Consider the following 12,857-nt stretch of genomic DNA (forward strand, 5'->3'; position numbering starts at 1 on the left):
CATCTCTTACATCAAGCCTATAAGCTTGAATGCAAAAAAAACAATGTACAATAACATTAATCTTGCGTCTCTGTGCTTCCTAAAAACTCAAGGCACCAAGATAGTGGTCCCTTCACTGAGTACTAGTCCTGTCGGTCGTTCATCTGGAAGGGCAAGGGTCAGCCTAGACCCGCCCGCTACTAATGGCATACGTTGCCTGTCCATCCCGTCCACTACACAACACACCGTGTTCTGGTTCTTGCGTCACCGTAGGCACACCGGTGGAGCGTCCGCTGGGTTGGTCCGGAGATGACGCCACCGCCTTTCACCACTGGCTCTCCGCCTTTCACCACTGGCTCTCCGACTGTTACCCGCCCCCAACGATCGTGCCTCCGCTTCGACACACCTGTGGGGGCGGGTGTTCAGTAGCCCTCTTTGTGGGTCCAGGAAATTACGTCATAGGCCTTCCGTTGGTAGGAAGCGTCCGCTTGGTTGGGCCAGGTGGTGACGCAACCGCCTTGCCCCACTGGCTCTCCGACTGTTACCCGCCCCCAACGATCGTGTGTCCGACTCGACACACCTGTGGGGCGGGTGTCCAGTAGCCCTCTTTGTGGGTCAAGGGATTGACGTCATAGGCCTCTCGTTGTTCACCGGTCTGCCGTACACACCAGATCCGCGCCACGCCCGTGTGTGTTGTCCAGTCTAGACCACACGAGGCCGCCATCTTCATCACACGCCAGGTCCAGTGCCACACACCGTGCCTTGTCCAGCCACGCACACTGAAGGCTCGTCGAGGCACGTCACTCCGCCAACCTGACTGGGTGTTTAAACAACAAACAATTCCTACACTAAACATAAACTAAACACATATGGTTCCAAAAAGGGCCTATCAAAACAAAAAAATTTACCTAACTAACCTAGTCCTAACAGAAAAACAAAAATTTAACTAGACTAAAGCACTGACCCCACTCGTGCTACCAATTTGTAAGCCCTGCTAGGGGGGGATACCTATAAAATCTACCCTACCCTTCCCTAGGCTTAACTAACTAATCTGTCCGGTCAGTGCAACCGTGGTAGAACCCACAGTGGTTAAACCTAACCTTAGTCTAAATAATAAGCTACTAAAATAAAACAAAACAATTCATATATAACAAAACAATTCATATATAACAAAACAATTCATATATAACAAAACAATTCATATATAACAAAACAATTCATATATAACAAAACAATTCATATATAACAAAACAATTCATATATAACAAAACACCCAGCCAAGTTGCCCAAGCAACCTCACCCCACTCGTGCTACCAATTTGTAAGCCCTGCTAGGGGGGGGGGGGGTACCTTAAAATCTATCTTACCCTTCCCTAGGCTTATCTAACTACTGTCCGGTCAGTGCAAGCCCGGCTAAACCCAGACTGGTTAATAACCTAACCTTAGTCTAAATAATAAAACTACTAAAAATAAAACAAAAACTTTAACAAATTAATAAAATTTATTTATCAAAAAAATATGGAACCAAGCTTAAAAAAACTAGAATTTAGGTAAAACAGAACACTGGAGACATACAAAACAGAAACAGAACTCAACGGAACAAAACACGACTAAACAAAACAAAACAGATGTATACTTCATGGAAAGAGGAACGCCTTCGCATTCATATATAACAAAACAATTCATATATAACAAAACACCCAGCCAAGTTGCCCAAGCAACCTCACTCCACGCGTGCGGTGCGCCACGCAGAAACCTGACCCGACCTACATCTCGCCGCGGGTCAAAAAAGGGGAGAAAATCACTCCGAGCGGACAATTTATACTGGCCGCTTCGGACGGAAGGGGACTCGTGGCCTCTCCTCATTGGATCATCCACTCGCAGATTCGTACCAAATAAAATAATACAAAATAAATAATCCATTCACCCGCTCACATTTATAGAGTTAAGAGTTGAAAGTATGTATACATAATGAGTTTAATATAACAATTTATGAAATTTATGTTGTTTTTTTAGATACTGTGGATTATACAATTGCATACAGAGAAGACAAAAGTCAAGATGAAGCTCAATTTAAAAACTGATACAAGGATACATGTTGGACCCAAGAAAACTTGTTGATAGTGAACAACTTTTTTTAAATTAGTTCTGAATCATTCTGGTAATTAAAAAAAGAAAATTATAAACTTTGTTATGTTTATTTTTTTCAGCACTGGTTATGTCTGCTGGTGCATGCAGAAAGTAATTATTGCTACCTTAATTTAATAAACTGGCGAACTATAAATAGTTTTTAAGAATATGGTGCTGAAGTAGATTTCACCTAGTTTTGTTACTTCTCCATATAAATAAATTGTATGGTCAGGAAAATGTCAAACAGCTTTTACTGTCCATAACCAGTCAGGTACCAGTTAAAGCTGCTTTCAATTTGAATCAGAGACAACATAAAGGATTAAGATTTAAACTCAAGAACTTTTGCTTTATCAAATGTATTCACAAATATGTATTCCCACTATAAGTAATTCATTTGCATATTATTTACATTTAAGTTTATATCAATATATAATCTATTATTTGTTAATATTATTCCTAGTCCAAAGCAACATGCTGATATGAAACCCATTGTATTACAAGAAGAAAAAAAGGAATGAAAATTTCCCATAAGACAGCTTGCTTATAGTTATACAAATAATAATAAAAGGGCAATGTCTGCAAACAATTATACATTAATTTTTTTTATTTAGAATTTTCAACTTTGTATTATATCTCTTTCATTATGAACAATTATTAAAATATCTAATTTTACGGTTTAACCTTCAACTTTAGTATTTTGTAACTATTACTTAAATTTTCTACAATGTTAAAAATAAAACAGTACTATATCTAACTTAGCTGTAAAACATAATGATTAGGGAAGAATCAAGAATTGGGTTTTTGTCAATTCTAGCCATACCAGCATATGAATGTAGACCAAGCTTAGAGAAATATGGCTGATAACTAACCATCAACCACAAATACAGCAAACTATAATCACTGCCTGTTTCCTGGTAATGTGTTGTTATTGGCTCTGCAAGTTTATGAACATTTTGTAATTGTTTATATATTACAAAAGAAAAAGATTGTTGCTGATCAGATGCATTCCAGATATTTGAGGAAAAGATGTTTTCTATAAGGATAGGCAGCTATAGCAAATGCGTTTAGGGGAAATGTTGAGTTAAGATTAACTATTTAATAATTGTAATGACAGAGATACCATCACAACAACAAATGTAATTGGGTTTGTATGACTAATGAATATCCTATAAATAATAGCAAAATGCTGTAGGGGGTTCAGAAAGTAAGATGACACTTTTCCATGTTTAACAAACACTTATGTTAAGAAACTGAATTTAAGCCTTTATTTGCATTATTAAAAGTTGTTTTATAAATTGTTATAAAATAATTCATCAATAGGCCTACATTGAATGTTGGAAAAGCCCATTGGTCTAAATATTTTATGAAAATCGCTGCTTTAAAAACAAAATGGGGGGGGGGGGGGTGTTGGCTTAGGTTCACTTTTTGGGGAAGGGGGAGGTCTGGCATCGTTGTGACATCGTTAATAGATGACCCCATAGTCAGAGGTCGACCTAGATTGATTAGGCCTATATTAAAAAGTTGATATTAATTACGCTTTACTTATTATTACAATGGAATAGGCCTATAGCCTAGTAGTTTATTTATATTATATAATATAACATCCCCTTTCACCACAACACCCCGACTATACTAATCCAAATTAAAATTAAAATGTTTTGTAAATTACTATTATATTATTAGTAATTTAATAATTTTGTGTTTAAATATTTTTAGCCTTAGTAAAACCGGAAGTGACTTTGTACTTATTTCACAAATGTTATAAAATATTCAATTTTGGTTCAAAAATATGCTTTCTGGCAACAAAAATAAAAGTGGAACCACTTTTGGAACCACTTTTACTTTCTATTAATATTTTTTAAAAGAAGCACATAAATAAAAACTTGCAGAAAACTTGCGACAATAAATCTCTAGATCTAGAGATAGTTTAAAAACATGATTATAACTTTAGACCTAGATCTAGATCTATAGGGCTGGTAAGTAGGTCAATAAACAGTTCTGTGGCTCATGCAGTTTTTATTGAGCCGTAGAACTGGTTGGTGAACTACTTACCAGCCCTAAGAGATTAAAAAAAAAAAAGAATAGGCCTATAAAAAAGAATAGAACAATGATTAGATTAGCGAGACTTGATTAACAATGATGAATAGTATAGCTATACTATAACAATAAAAAAATTCATAAAAAACGTTTTAATAACAAGCTTTTATGTACTAATGCACTAAAAAGTAGAAAATAAATTATACACTACTATTTAAATTACTAGAAAGAAAAGCGTGGGTCACTTTAGTATCTATTGGATACTTTTACTAATGTTAAGGAAGACACCCACGCTTTTCTTTATAGTAATTTAAATAGTAGTGTATAATTTATTTTCTACTTTTTAGTGCATTAGTACATAAAAGCTTGTTATTAAAACGTTTTTTATGAATTTTTTTTTTAGTACTTTACATGTTTTATTTACAATAGAGTTACATGACTAAAAACCATTGCGCGCCTACTGAACATCACGTTCAGTAGGCGCGCAATGGTTTTTTAACGCAGCCATTGAACGTGATGGCGCAGCTATTGAAGGTGATGACGCGTGTGGTGTGGTTGGATAGACATGCCTACTAATTCGGTCCAAATTTTAATTAATTCATAAAAAATTAATTAGGCATCCTATTAAGTCAAATTTAATTTCAGATTGCATTGTCTTCATGTCTTGACCCACGTGTCAAATGTGAATCGTATCGGTCAAGTAGAAGTGTCCGAATTTTCACTCCTGACTGACTCCTGCGTTTCGGTCTAGACAGACTGACGAGGAAGTGAGTTAAATAAAAGCTTGTAAAAATCATTTGCAAAATAAAATCATAAGTAGGCCGCTAACATGAAACTAAAATAAATCTAGAATCTATCAAAATTTGTAAACTTTTGGTACTCTGTATTATTAAAATAAAATTTAAAGATCGCGCCTAATAAAAAAAATGGTTTACTGTATTTCCGGTGTATTCCGAAATGGGTAAAATCTTAGTTTAGCGTCGTAAATTCCAACGTAGCTAGTAATGTGCGATGAAGGTAACTAATGAATATTTCTTTCATTTGGCCATATTTATGTCATATTTTACATAATATAACAGATAATTGAATAAGAAATCACAATCCAAGACCAAACCAGTCATAAATATCCCGGAATAAACTTTAAACTACCCCGTTCGAGACAACAATGAGTAAATTCAAGTAGCGTCCATGTTTAAAAAACAATAAATTGTCTATTCGCATGTCTTTTGTGTTGATTTTGTGGTTTAATATGATTGTTTTGTATTGTTTTAATACATGCCTGGGGGTCGTCCATAAATGACGTCACACTCGTAGGGGGAGGGGGTCCGTAATTTTGTTACGTTGTGGGGGGGGGGGAGGGGGGGTTCAGATGGTGCGACGTCACACTTTTGCATTTTAAAAAAGCAATGTTAGAAAACGAATTTTAGACGTTATTTTCCGTTTTAGAAAACTGTTTCAATACATTGTAATAACAATTGATTAAAATACTCTATTTTGACAGAGTTCAGACAAGATTTTGGAAAAATATAGCTGTTTAAAAACAATTCAACTGCAATTTTGAGGGGGGTTGTAGGCTGAGGTTTGACGTCACTTTAAGGGGGGTGGGGGTCTGGCTTTTTGTGACGACGTGTGACGTGGGGGAGGTAAAAATCGTCATAAAAAGCGTGACGTCATTTATGGATGAACCCCTGTATAATTATTTTTCTTTTTTTTTTAAATATAGTTGACATGAATGACTATTAGACTTTTTCAGACTTAAAAGTGTGCATCCAAGACCACAACAATTGTTGGGAGGTCGAACTTGTGAACACTTTATTTGCAGTAAGTAAATCAATATTAGATCGCACATAAATGACGTCGCTCTTAAGATAATAATGACAGCGTGAATTATTACAGAGCAAACATATGAACATATTGTTTCAGATATAAATTGTGATTTGTGGTGGGGAGAGGTTGAGTAGAACTCAGCGATGTGATTTTGGAGACGGGTCAGGTTTTTTTTTCGTGAAAACAGGGGATGGTTGTGGGAGAAAGACCAGCTGTAGAAGTATGACGCGTCATTCATTGGTGATCCATTTTCTCAGTGGGGACGATAGAACTATTAAGAAGGGTCAAGAAATGTAAAAAGCTTGCCGAGTCGCATTTCTTGAACCCCACCTTTTTCATTCCCCCACTTAGCACATCGTCACCGAGTTAACGCTCGCACGTGACGTCATGTATACCGGTACCGCCGACCGTTAGGCTAATTTTATAGAAAAAAAAAACAACATACACTGCCTTTTTGACGCTTTTGCGACTTTTAATTTGATTACATAAGTTGGTGTTCATTAAACAGCCCCTAACACATCTATCACTCGTCCATTTAAACGTACGTAGTTATTTCTGCAAGCTTGCTGTCTTGAGACTTTCGGCCCTTTAAAAATGTATTAAGCTCTCACCGTATAGAACTAGACTACCCATATTAAGCTCCAAAAGAAGCTTGGTGAAAACAGGATGGCCGTCCGATTTTGAAGCTGCTCTGAGCTTTATAAAAAGCACAATAAACGATAAAATGACACTTATATTAAAGTAAATTATAGTTCTGAATCTTGATAAATTAAAAGTGATATTCGGAAATTAAGAGCCAGACAGTCAACATGATATTTCAATTTAAGTCCAAGAAAATAAATTTCCTCAAACGATGGAACATTACTAAATTTTCGCGCAGTTTAGCGAAATTGAATTTAAGTATTTACGTCATCTTACAAAGCGCGATAGCCTACTGGTGCTCTAACGGGGCCCATGCTAATGGCCGTATTCCTAACGCCCCGCATTAGACACGGCTTATTCGTCGGCAGGCATTTGGTGGCAAGCCTTTTTGACGGGGATAATGTGTTAAGTTAAGGCCGTTTTGCCAAATGTCTTAAACTAGCAGGCTTGCAACATTTGTGATGATTCGTTTTAAGCAAGGTATACGTATACTAATGCTTATTTATCGTTATTTTGATTGAACAAAGCATTATAGAGGTTCTCCATCAATCACCTAGGTATTTTTCCCCGTTCACCTCCTTTCATGAGACCGACACGTCATAAATTGCGGAGCCGCCTGAGTTGACGTCACAAATCTTCACTGATTCCCGTAGCAAATCATATGTGACATCATTTATGGACAACCCCATATCACTCACTTGGGTACTTGATATTGACATTTTGACAACAAAGGATAGCCAAAATGTGTCTGGCAGGTGGAGACTTGCGATCGACCATAATGACAACACGCACTTAAGGGGTGGAGTGGCTGATTATTTTAGATGATGTTTTACGAGGGAAGCTGGTGGATAATACATTTTGTCTCTCTGTATATATAAATGATGACAAACATTTATTGTTGTCAAAATTATGGCTAGAGATCTTAGATAAGGCAGAGCGAAGCGTATTTTTTTACATTAGGGGTCATCCATAAATGACGTCACGCTTTTTTTGACGATTTTTACCCCCCCCCTCCCCCTCATCACACATCGTCACAAAATTACGGACCCCCCTCCCCCTACGAGTGTGACGTCATTTATGGATGACCCCTTATGACTTGTTGTGACATTGACAACATATGACGGAGGTTGGGGTTTAATTAAGGTAAAGAGAAGTAAAAAATGTCATAAGTTACGATAGAATCACTAATTGATGAAAAGAAAAACCTGAAATGAAAATAGTGAACATTCAAACAGTAAGAAAAAACTCAAACTATCTAGTAATAGTAAGATCAAATAAACATTAGTAAAAAAAAAAAAAACGTGATTTAAAACATGGATACAAGTTGCATCTCACAATGCTTCTAGAATTAATAAAGTTGTTTGTTAGGAAATTCAGTTTTTAAAGAGCAGAATTTTAAAAAAAAATGCTTTCTAATACGGACTATACAACAAGACAATCATTAATCATATTTAAATACATTTTCATACGAATAGAAATGAAAGGGAAGCTACTCTAAATAACATTTTCTTAAGATGGCTGCTGTTTTTAATAGCAAATTTACTATCTCGAACAGGGTTGATAACAATTAATTTCAGGATATTTAAATTGATTTTACCATAAATGCTGCTCTATTATTCAATTATTGGTAATCCTTTAGTTTAGCGTCGGTTATTATTCCGGAATCGTATAGCAGTAAAAAAAACAGTAAAACAATGCCAAAGTCTGTCACACACTTCCGGAATTCACCGGAAGTACTGTAAACTATACTTTATTTGGTGTCATCTTTTATTTTTATACAGAATGTTTAAAATTTAAATAGATTTATTTTTGTAATTATTTTTACATTTTGTAATCATTTTTACTATTTTCGTAATCTAGATTTTTTTACTTGGCCTAGCAGCTAGATATCTAGCTAGATCTAGATCTAATTAATTAATGGTAGCAAATCCGCTGCAAGAATATTACCTACATTAAAACATTTGACTTCATTATTTATATTTATATTAGTAGGCCTATATGTTTTTTTTTATTTTTAGATCTACTAATTTAAATCTACTATTATATTTATTCTTGTTTCCTTTTGTCGATTAAACTTAAAAAATTAGGCCTAAAACATTAATTTACTACAATCGACTTTCAATTTATTTATATTCCAATGGTCAAATAAACCATGGTTTACCGTAACTCTAGTTACCGAGACTCAACAAACATTACCCGATAATTTCCGACGCTAAACTAAGGGATTACCCAATTATTTATAATATTTTATCAAAATATACGAAAATATACTATATACTCATATTTAATGACATATTCATTAATGCACTCTCTCCTACATTACCAGTTTTGGCCGAATTTACGACGCTAAACTAAGATTTTACCCCGAAATGGTGTGGCAGACTCTTCACAGTTATTTGCGTGTTGTTTACTGCTAAACCATTCCGTAATAGTTAATAGTAATCGTGAGATTACTGATAATTTTATAAGAAATGATCAAACCAATAAAACATATCCCGAAATGAACTTCAAACCATTGTGTTTGAAATAACTGTGGAGCAAATACAAGCAGCGGCCATCTTTCAAATATTAGAGTAGTTTCCCTTGAGAATTTTCTATTTGTATGTCTGTTCTTTTGATATTATTGTTTAATGTTAAAGTATAATTATTTTATTAGTACAAGCGATCCCGCCCTCACGCTGCAGCGGGGGTGATGCAATACTTAAAGAGATTTACATATATCCATTACCAAAGTGTACTTTTAGACGATTAACCAGTTTTTCTAGAACTAAGTTATTTAAATGTAAATAAAACAAGAGCTATTTTTCTTTGATCTGAGTTGATATGGCGCTGGTTTGTCCAATCGCTGGGGCTCTTTGGGGAGCCGACAGTTACACTACTGCAAGGGCGCTGGGTACGATCCCTGGTTCGGCCTAATCATCGAATGTCATGCGCCACCTTTTCCCTATCATAAGGTGCTTTTTTTAAAAAAAGAAAATGTAGGGGCCATAGTGCTTGCGGAGGAGTCCAGGAAGCCAAATTTTTGTTTTTGCATAAACATCACACGTCTAAAAATACACAGTTGGTAACGTGTTGATGAAACACTTATAAGATGTATAGTCAGCCTAAAAAGTAGGACTAGATCACACCAACGATGTGTACTTCACAAGGTAAAACATAATTTTAACAGTAAATATTTAGAATTCTTCGTCATGGTGTCATGCCTAAATGGCGTCACCGATTGCGGACCGCGAATCCACCCCTGCCTTGTATATATATATATATATATATATATATATATATATATATATATATATATATATATATATATATATATATATATATATATATATATATATATATATATATATATATATATATATATATATATATATATATATATATATATATATATATATATTTATATATATATATATATATATATATATATTTATATATATATATATATATATATATATATATAATAGAAGCGGGCTGTGTCTGCCCTTCCTTCCTTCCGTCCGTCCGTCATCACTATAGATTTTGGAACCATAAAAGTAAACATCGCACCATTTAGTGCTTTGCAGTGCACCGTAGTGTCTTATTATAAGTAATAGAGTAGAAGTTGTTTATATAACGACATAAGGATATTTTATAATTGGGTGTTGCAGTAATACTTTGCTATATAACATGCTATTTTTCAAAAAATTATATAAATTAATTGGCAAGCGCTAAAATTATGTTTTAGCTGTCAAAAATTAAAACAAAATATTAAGTATCGATTTCTACGTGTTTTGAATTTTTTACTTCAAGAGAAACTATTGAAAATAATTTTTGAAATAATTAATAATATTAATTCATTAATCCATTCCAAGTTTTGGAAAAACTTCCGCCAGGGAGAGATTAAATTTTCCAAACTAGGGCCTAAATGAATTATTGTGATGATGATTCCCATTGATAAAAAAAACATGGCGGCTGCTTGTTTCTTGACTTCGCTTCAGCATTTTAAACTCATCATGGACTCCCAATATGCAACAAATATACAAAATTTCAAGTCTATTGTGTACGTACGGTTGGGAAGTAATGTATTTGCATTCACTTCTGACAGAAAAGTTTTGTGGCGGTAAGTAAATTAATTATTTTTTAAAGTTAATGTAAGACCTAGCAAGCCTAGTCCCAGGGGACATTACTCCTACTGGACGATTTGGTAAACAGTAAACAAACGTTTATCAAGTTCGACTTTACTCTTTACTTCAGCATATTGCAACTAGATCTAATAGTAATAGTAATAGTACTAATAGATCTCAATCTACCTGATCCTAAATCTGTTCTTTATACTTCCTTAACTAGGCCCTATACTAATCCCTCTAAATAAAAAATGACAGTGATTAGGCCTAGATTTTTTTAGTGTGTGTTTGTAGTTTGTAGAGAAGAGATCTAAGTTACTAGATCTAGAATCTAAGTACTAAGTAGTGACTTCGACTAGTCTAAGTGTAGACTGTAGACTACTGAGGATGTTAGTGTAGTTCACTTGAGCGTAGTTACTGAGTGTAATAAATTAAAATGTTAATAATATAGATCTATGACCTAATGATAATTAATAAATAATTATAATTCTAGATCCAGTGAGTAGGTCTGTGAGTCTTTAATTTTTTTTTCTAAATCTAGCTAGTTAACAACAGTGCTAAATCTAGTTAGTAACTAGAGAAATCTAGATCTAGAATTATTTAGTTTAGTAATTTAGTAGGTAATAATATTAATAAAATTAAAATGTTGACATCTGTTGCTACTGCGAACCTATCTAGATTTGATTTAAGAAGTAGATTTAAAGTTTAGTTGACTGCTAAAGATTAAGAAAGTCTGCTACTAACTAGAGTAGTAGGCATATGGTTACTTAGAAATCTAGATGTAGCAAGTATATGTGTAAATCTAGCAAGACCCAGTTATTTTGTAGGCATTGAATTATGGTTATTAGATCTAGAGTTTGGATTTAGTAATAGATTTGTCAATATTGACCTGAAGTTATAGATTTAATGGCTAGTTTTAATTGCAATTTTATTTATATTTTTGATACGCTTGATAATGTAAACTATGATTATAAGACAAAATTTTAAGTATAAATATTGTGTGTAAATTAAATCTATTTTTCAGAATACCTGAATGAAATCAGTGCATATAGACCTCTAGTAAACACAGAAGAAAGTACCCTACACATGTTCCAGGCAACCTTATCTAAGACTATCAACAAAACACAGGAAATCAAAATGTGTTTTAGAATGAAGACTTCATCTGAGTCTGCAATTTGTGAATAACAATATTTGATGCAAGAAAAAATGTCCCTGAAATTATGGGACAAATATTACATTAAATAAAGTGCCTTTATCTTTCTTTACATACTTAATAAATTATTAATTTATTTAATAAAAATTGAGCTTGTCTTAATCATTGAATTTGTTTATTGATTGTAATTGTTATTGTTAGTGTATGAAAATATTGTAAACTACAGTGAGAGTTGTAAAGTTCATGTTTCTAGCCTGTTGGTTCATGGATCAGACTGCAATGAGTTCACCTGTTTCTGTGACTTTGGCATATGAAGCGATGATGTGAGTTAGGTACCCCTCATTGCTGGGTGCACTCAGGGACTTTTTACTGACTTAAACCTCAATTCAACTTGATACTGTTGGGTTAGCAGTCTAGCGCCAGTGTGTTTTGCTTCATATAAAATTTGCAAGTTAAAAACACTGTTTAGTATCCTCAATCACTACAGCTTTTCAAAATTATTGAACTAACACACACACAAAGAACGTATTAAAACAACACTCAATACAAATAAAATAAATGTTAATGCTTGATCAAAATAAAAGAATTTATTTAGGATATATCAATATATATTTTTACAATGACCTACAAATACTAAATTGGGATTCATTGGTCAAGCAGTAGAGCACACAATTGCTAATCCAGAGAAGTGGTTTGAGGGCTTGAGTACATTAAGGGTAACTGGCTTGAGATACTGACTTTTAAGTGTAAACCACACAACTGTTTTATTAAAGAAAATATTAAATACACGCACATTGCTAAAACATATTAAAAGGATCAATGTCAAATATCATTTTCGTTTATATTCCTAGAAAAAGTGGATACATTTTAATAACATAATAACAGTACGGTAGAAAAATCAAATTAATTTAACTCTTTTCTAATTTTGACAAAGGAGGTAATTTAAAAATACATTAAACTCACGCTAATAAAAAATGTGAATGC

General features: G+C 33.9%; 1 protein-coding gene across 7 annotated transcripts in view; it reads right to left on the reverse strand.

Annotated features, from left to right (window-relative positions):
* Positions 1-9,179, reverse strand: part of LOC131942049 (succinate--hydroxymethylglutarate CoA-transferase) — a 47,561-nt gene extending 38,382 nt beyond the window's left edge. For 2 of the 7 annotated variants that reach the window (XM_059301729.1, XM_059301737.1), the window contains exon 1: positions 8,978-9,171. The gene's annotated coding sequence lies outside the window, so the exon portion shown is untranslated. Of the gene's footprint in view, positions 1-5,080; positions 5,098-8,977 lie in introns of those variants that run through there. The other 5 variants (XM_059301728.1, XM_059301724.1, XM_059301730.1 and 2 more) reach the window with 5 other exon arrangements.
* Positions 9,180-12,857: the final 3,678 nt, after the last annotated feature.

This window comes from Physella acuta, unplaced genomic scaffold, assembly GCF_028476545.2.
Source record: "Physella acuta isolate Inbredline_101_S28 unplaced genomic scaffold, ASM2847654v3 ptg000385l, whole genome shotgun sequence".
NCBI classification, from domain to species: Eukaryota; Metazoa; Mollusca; class Gastropoda; family Physidae; genus Physella; species Physella acuta.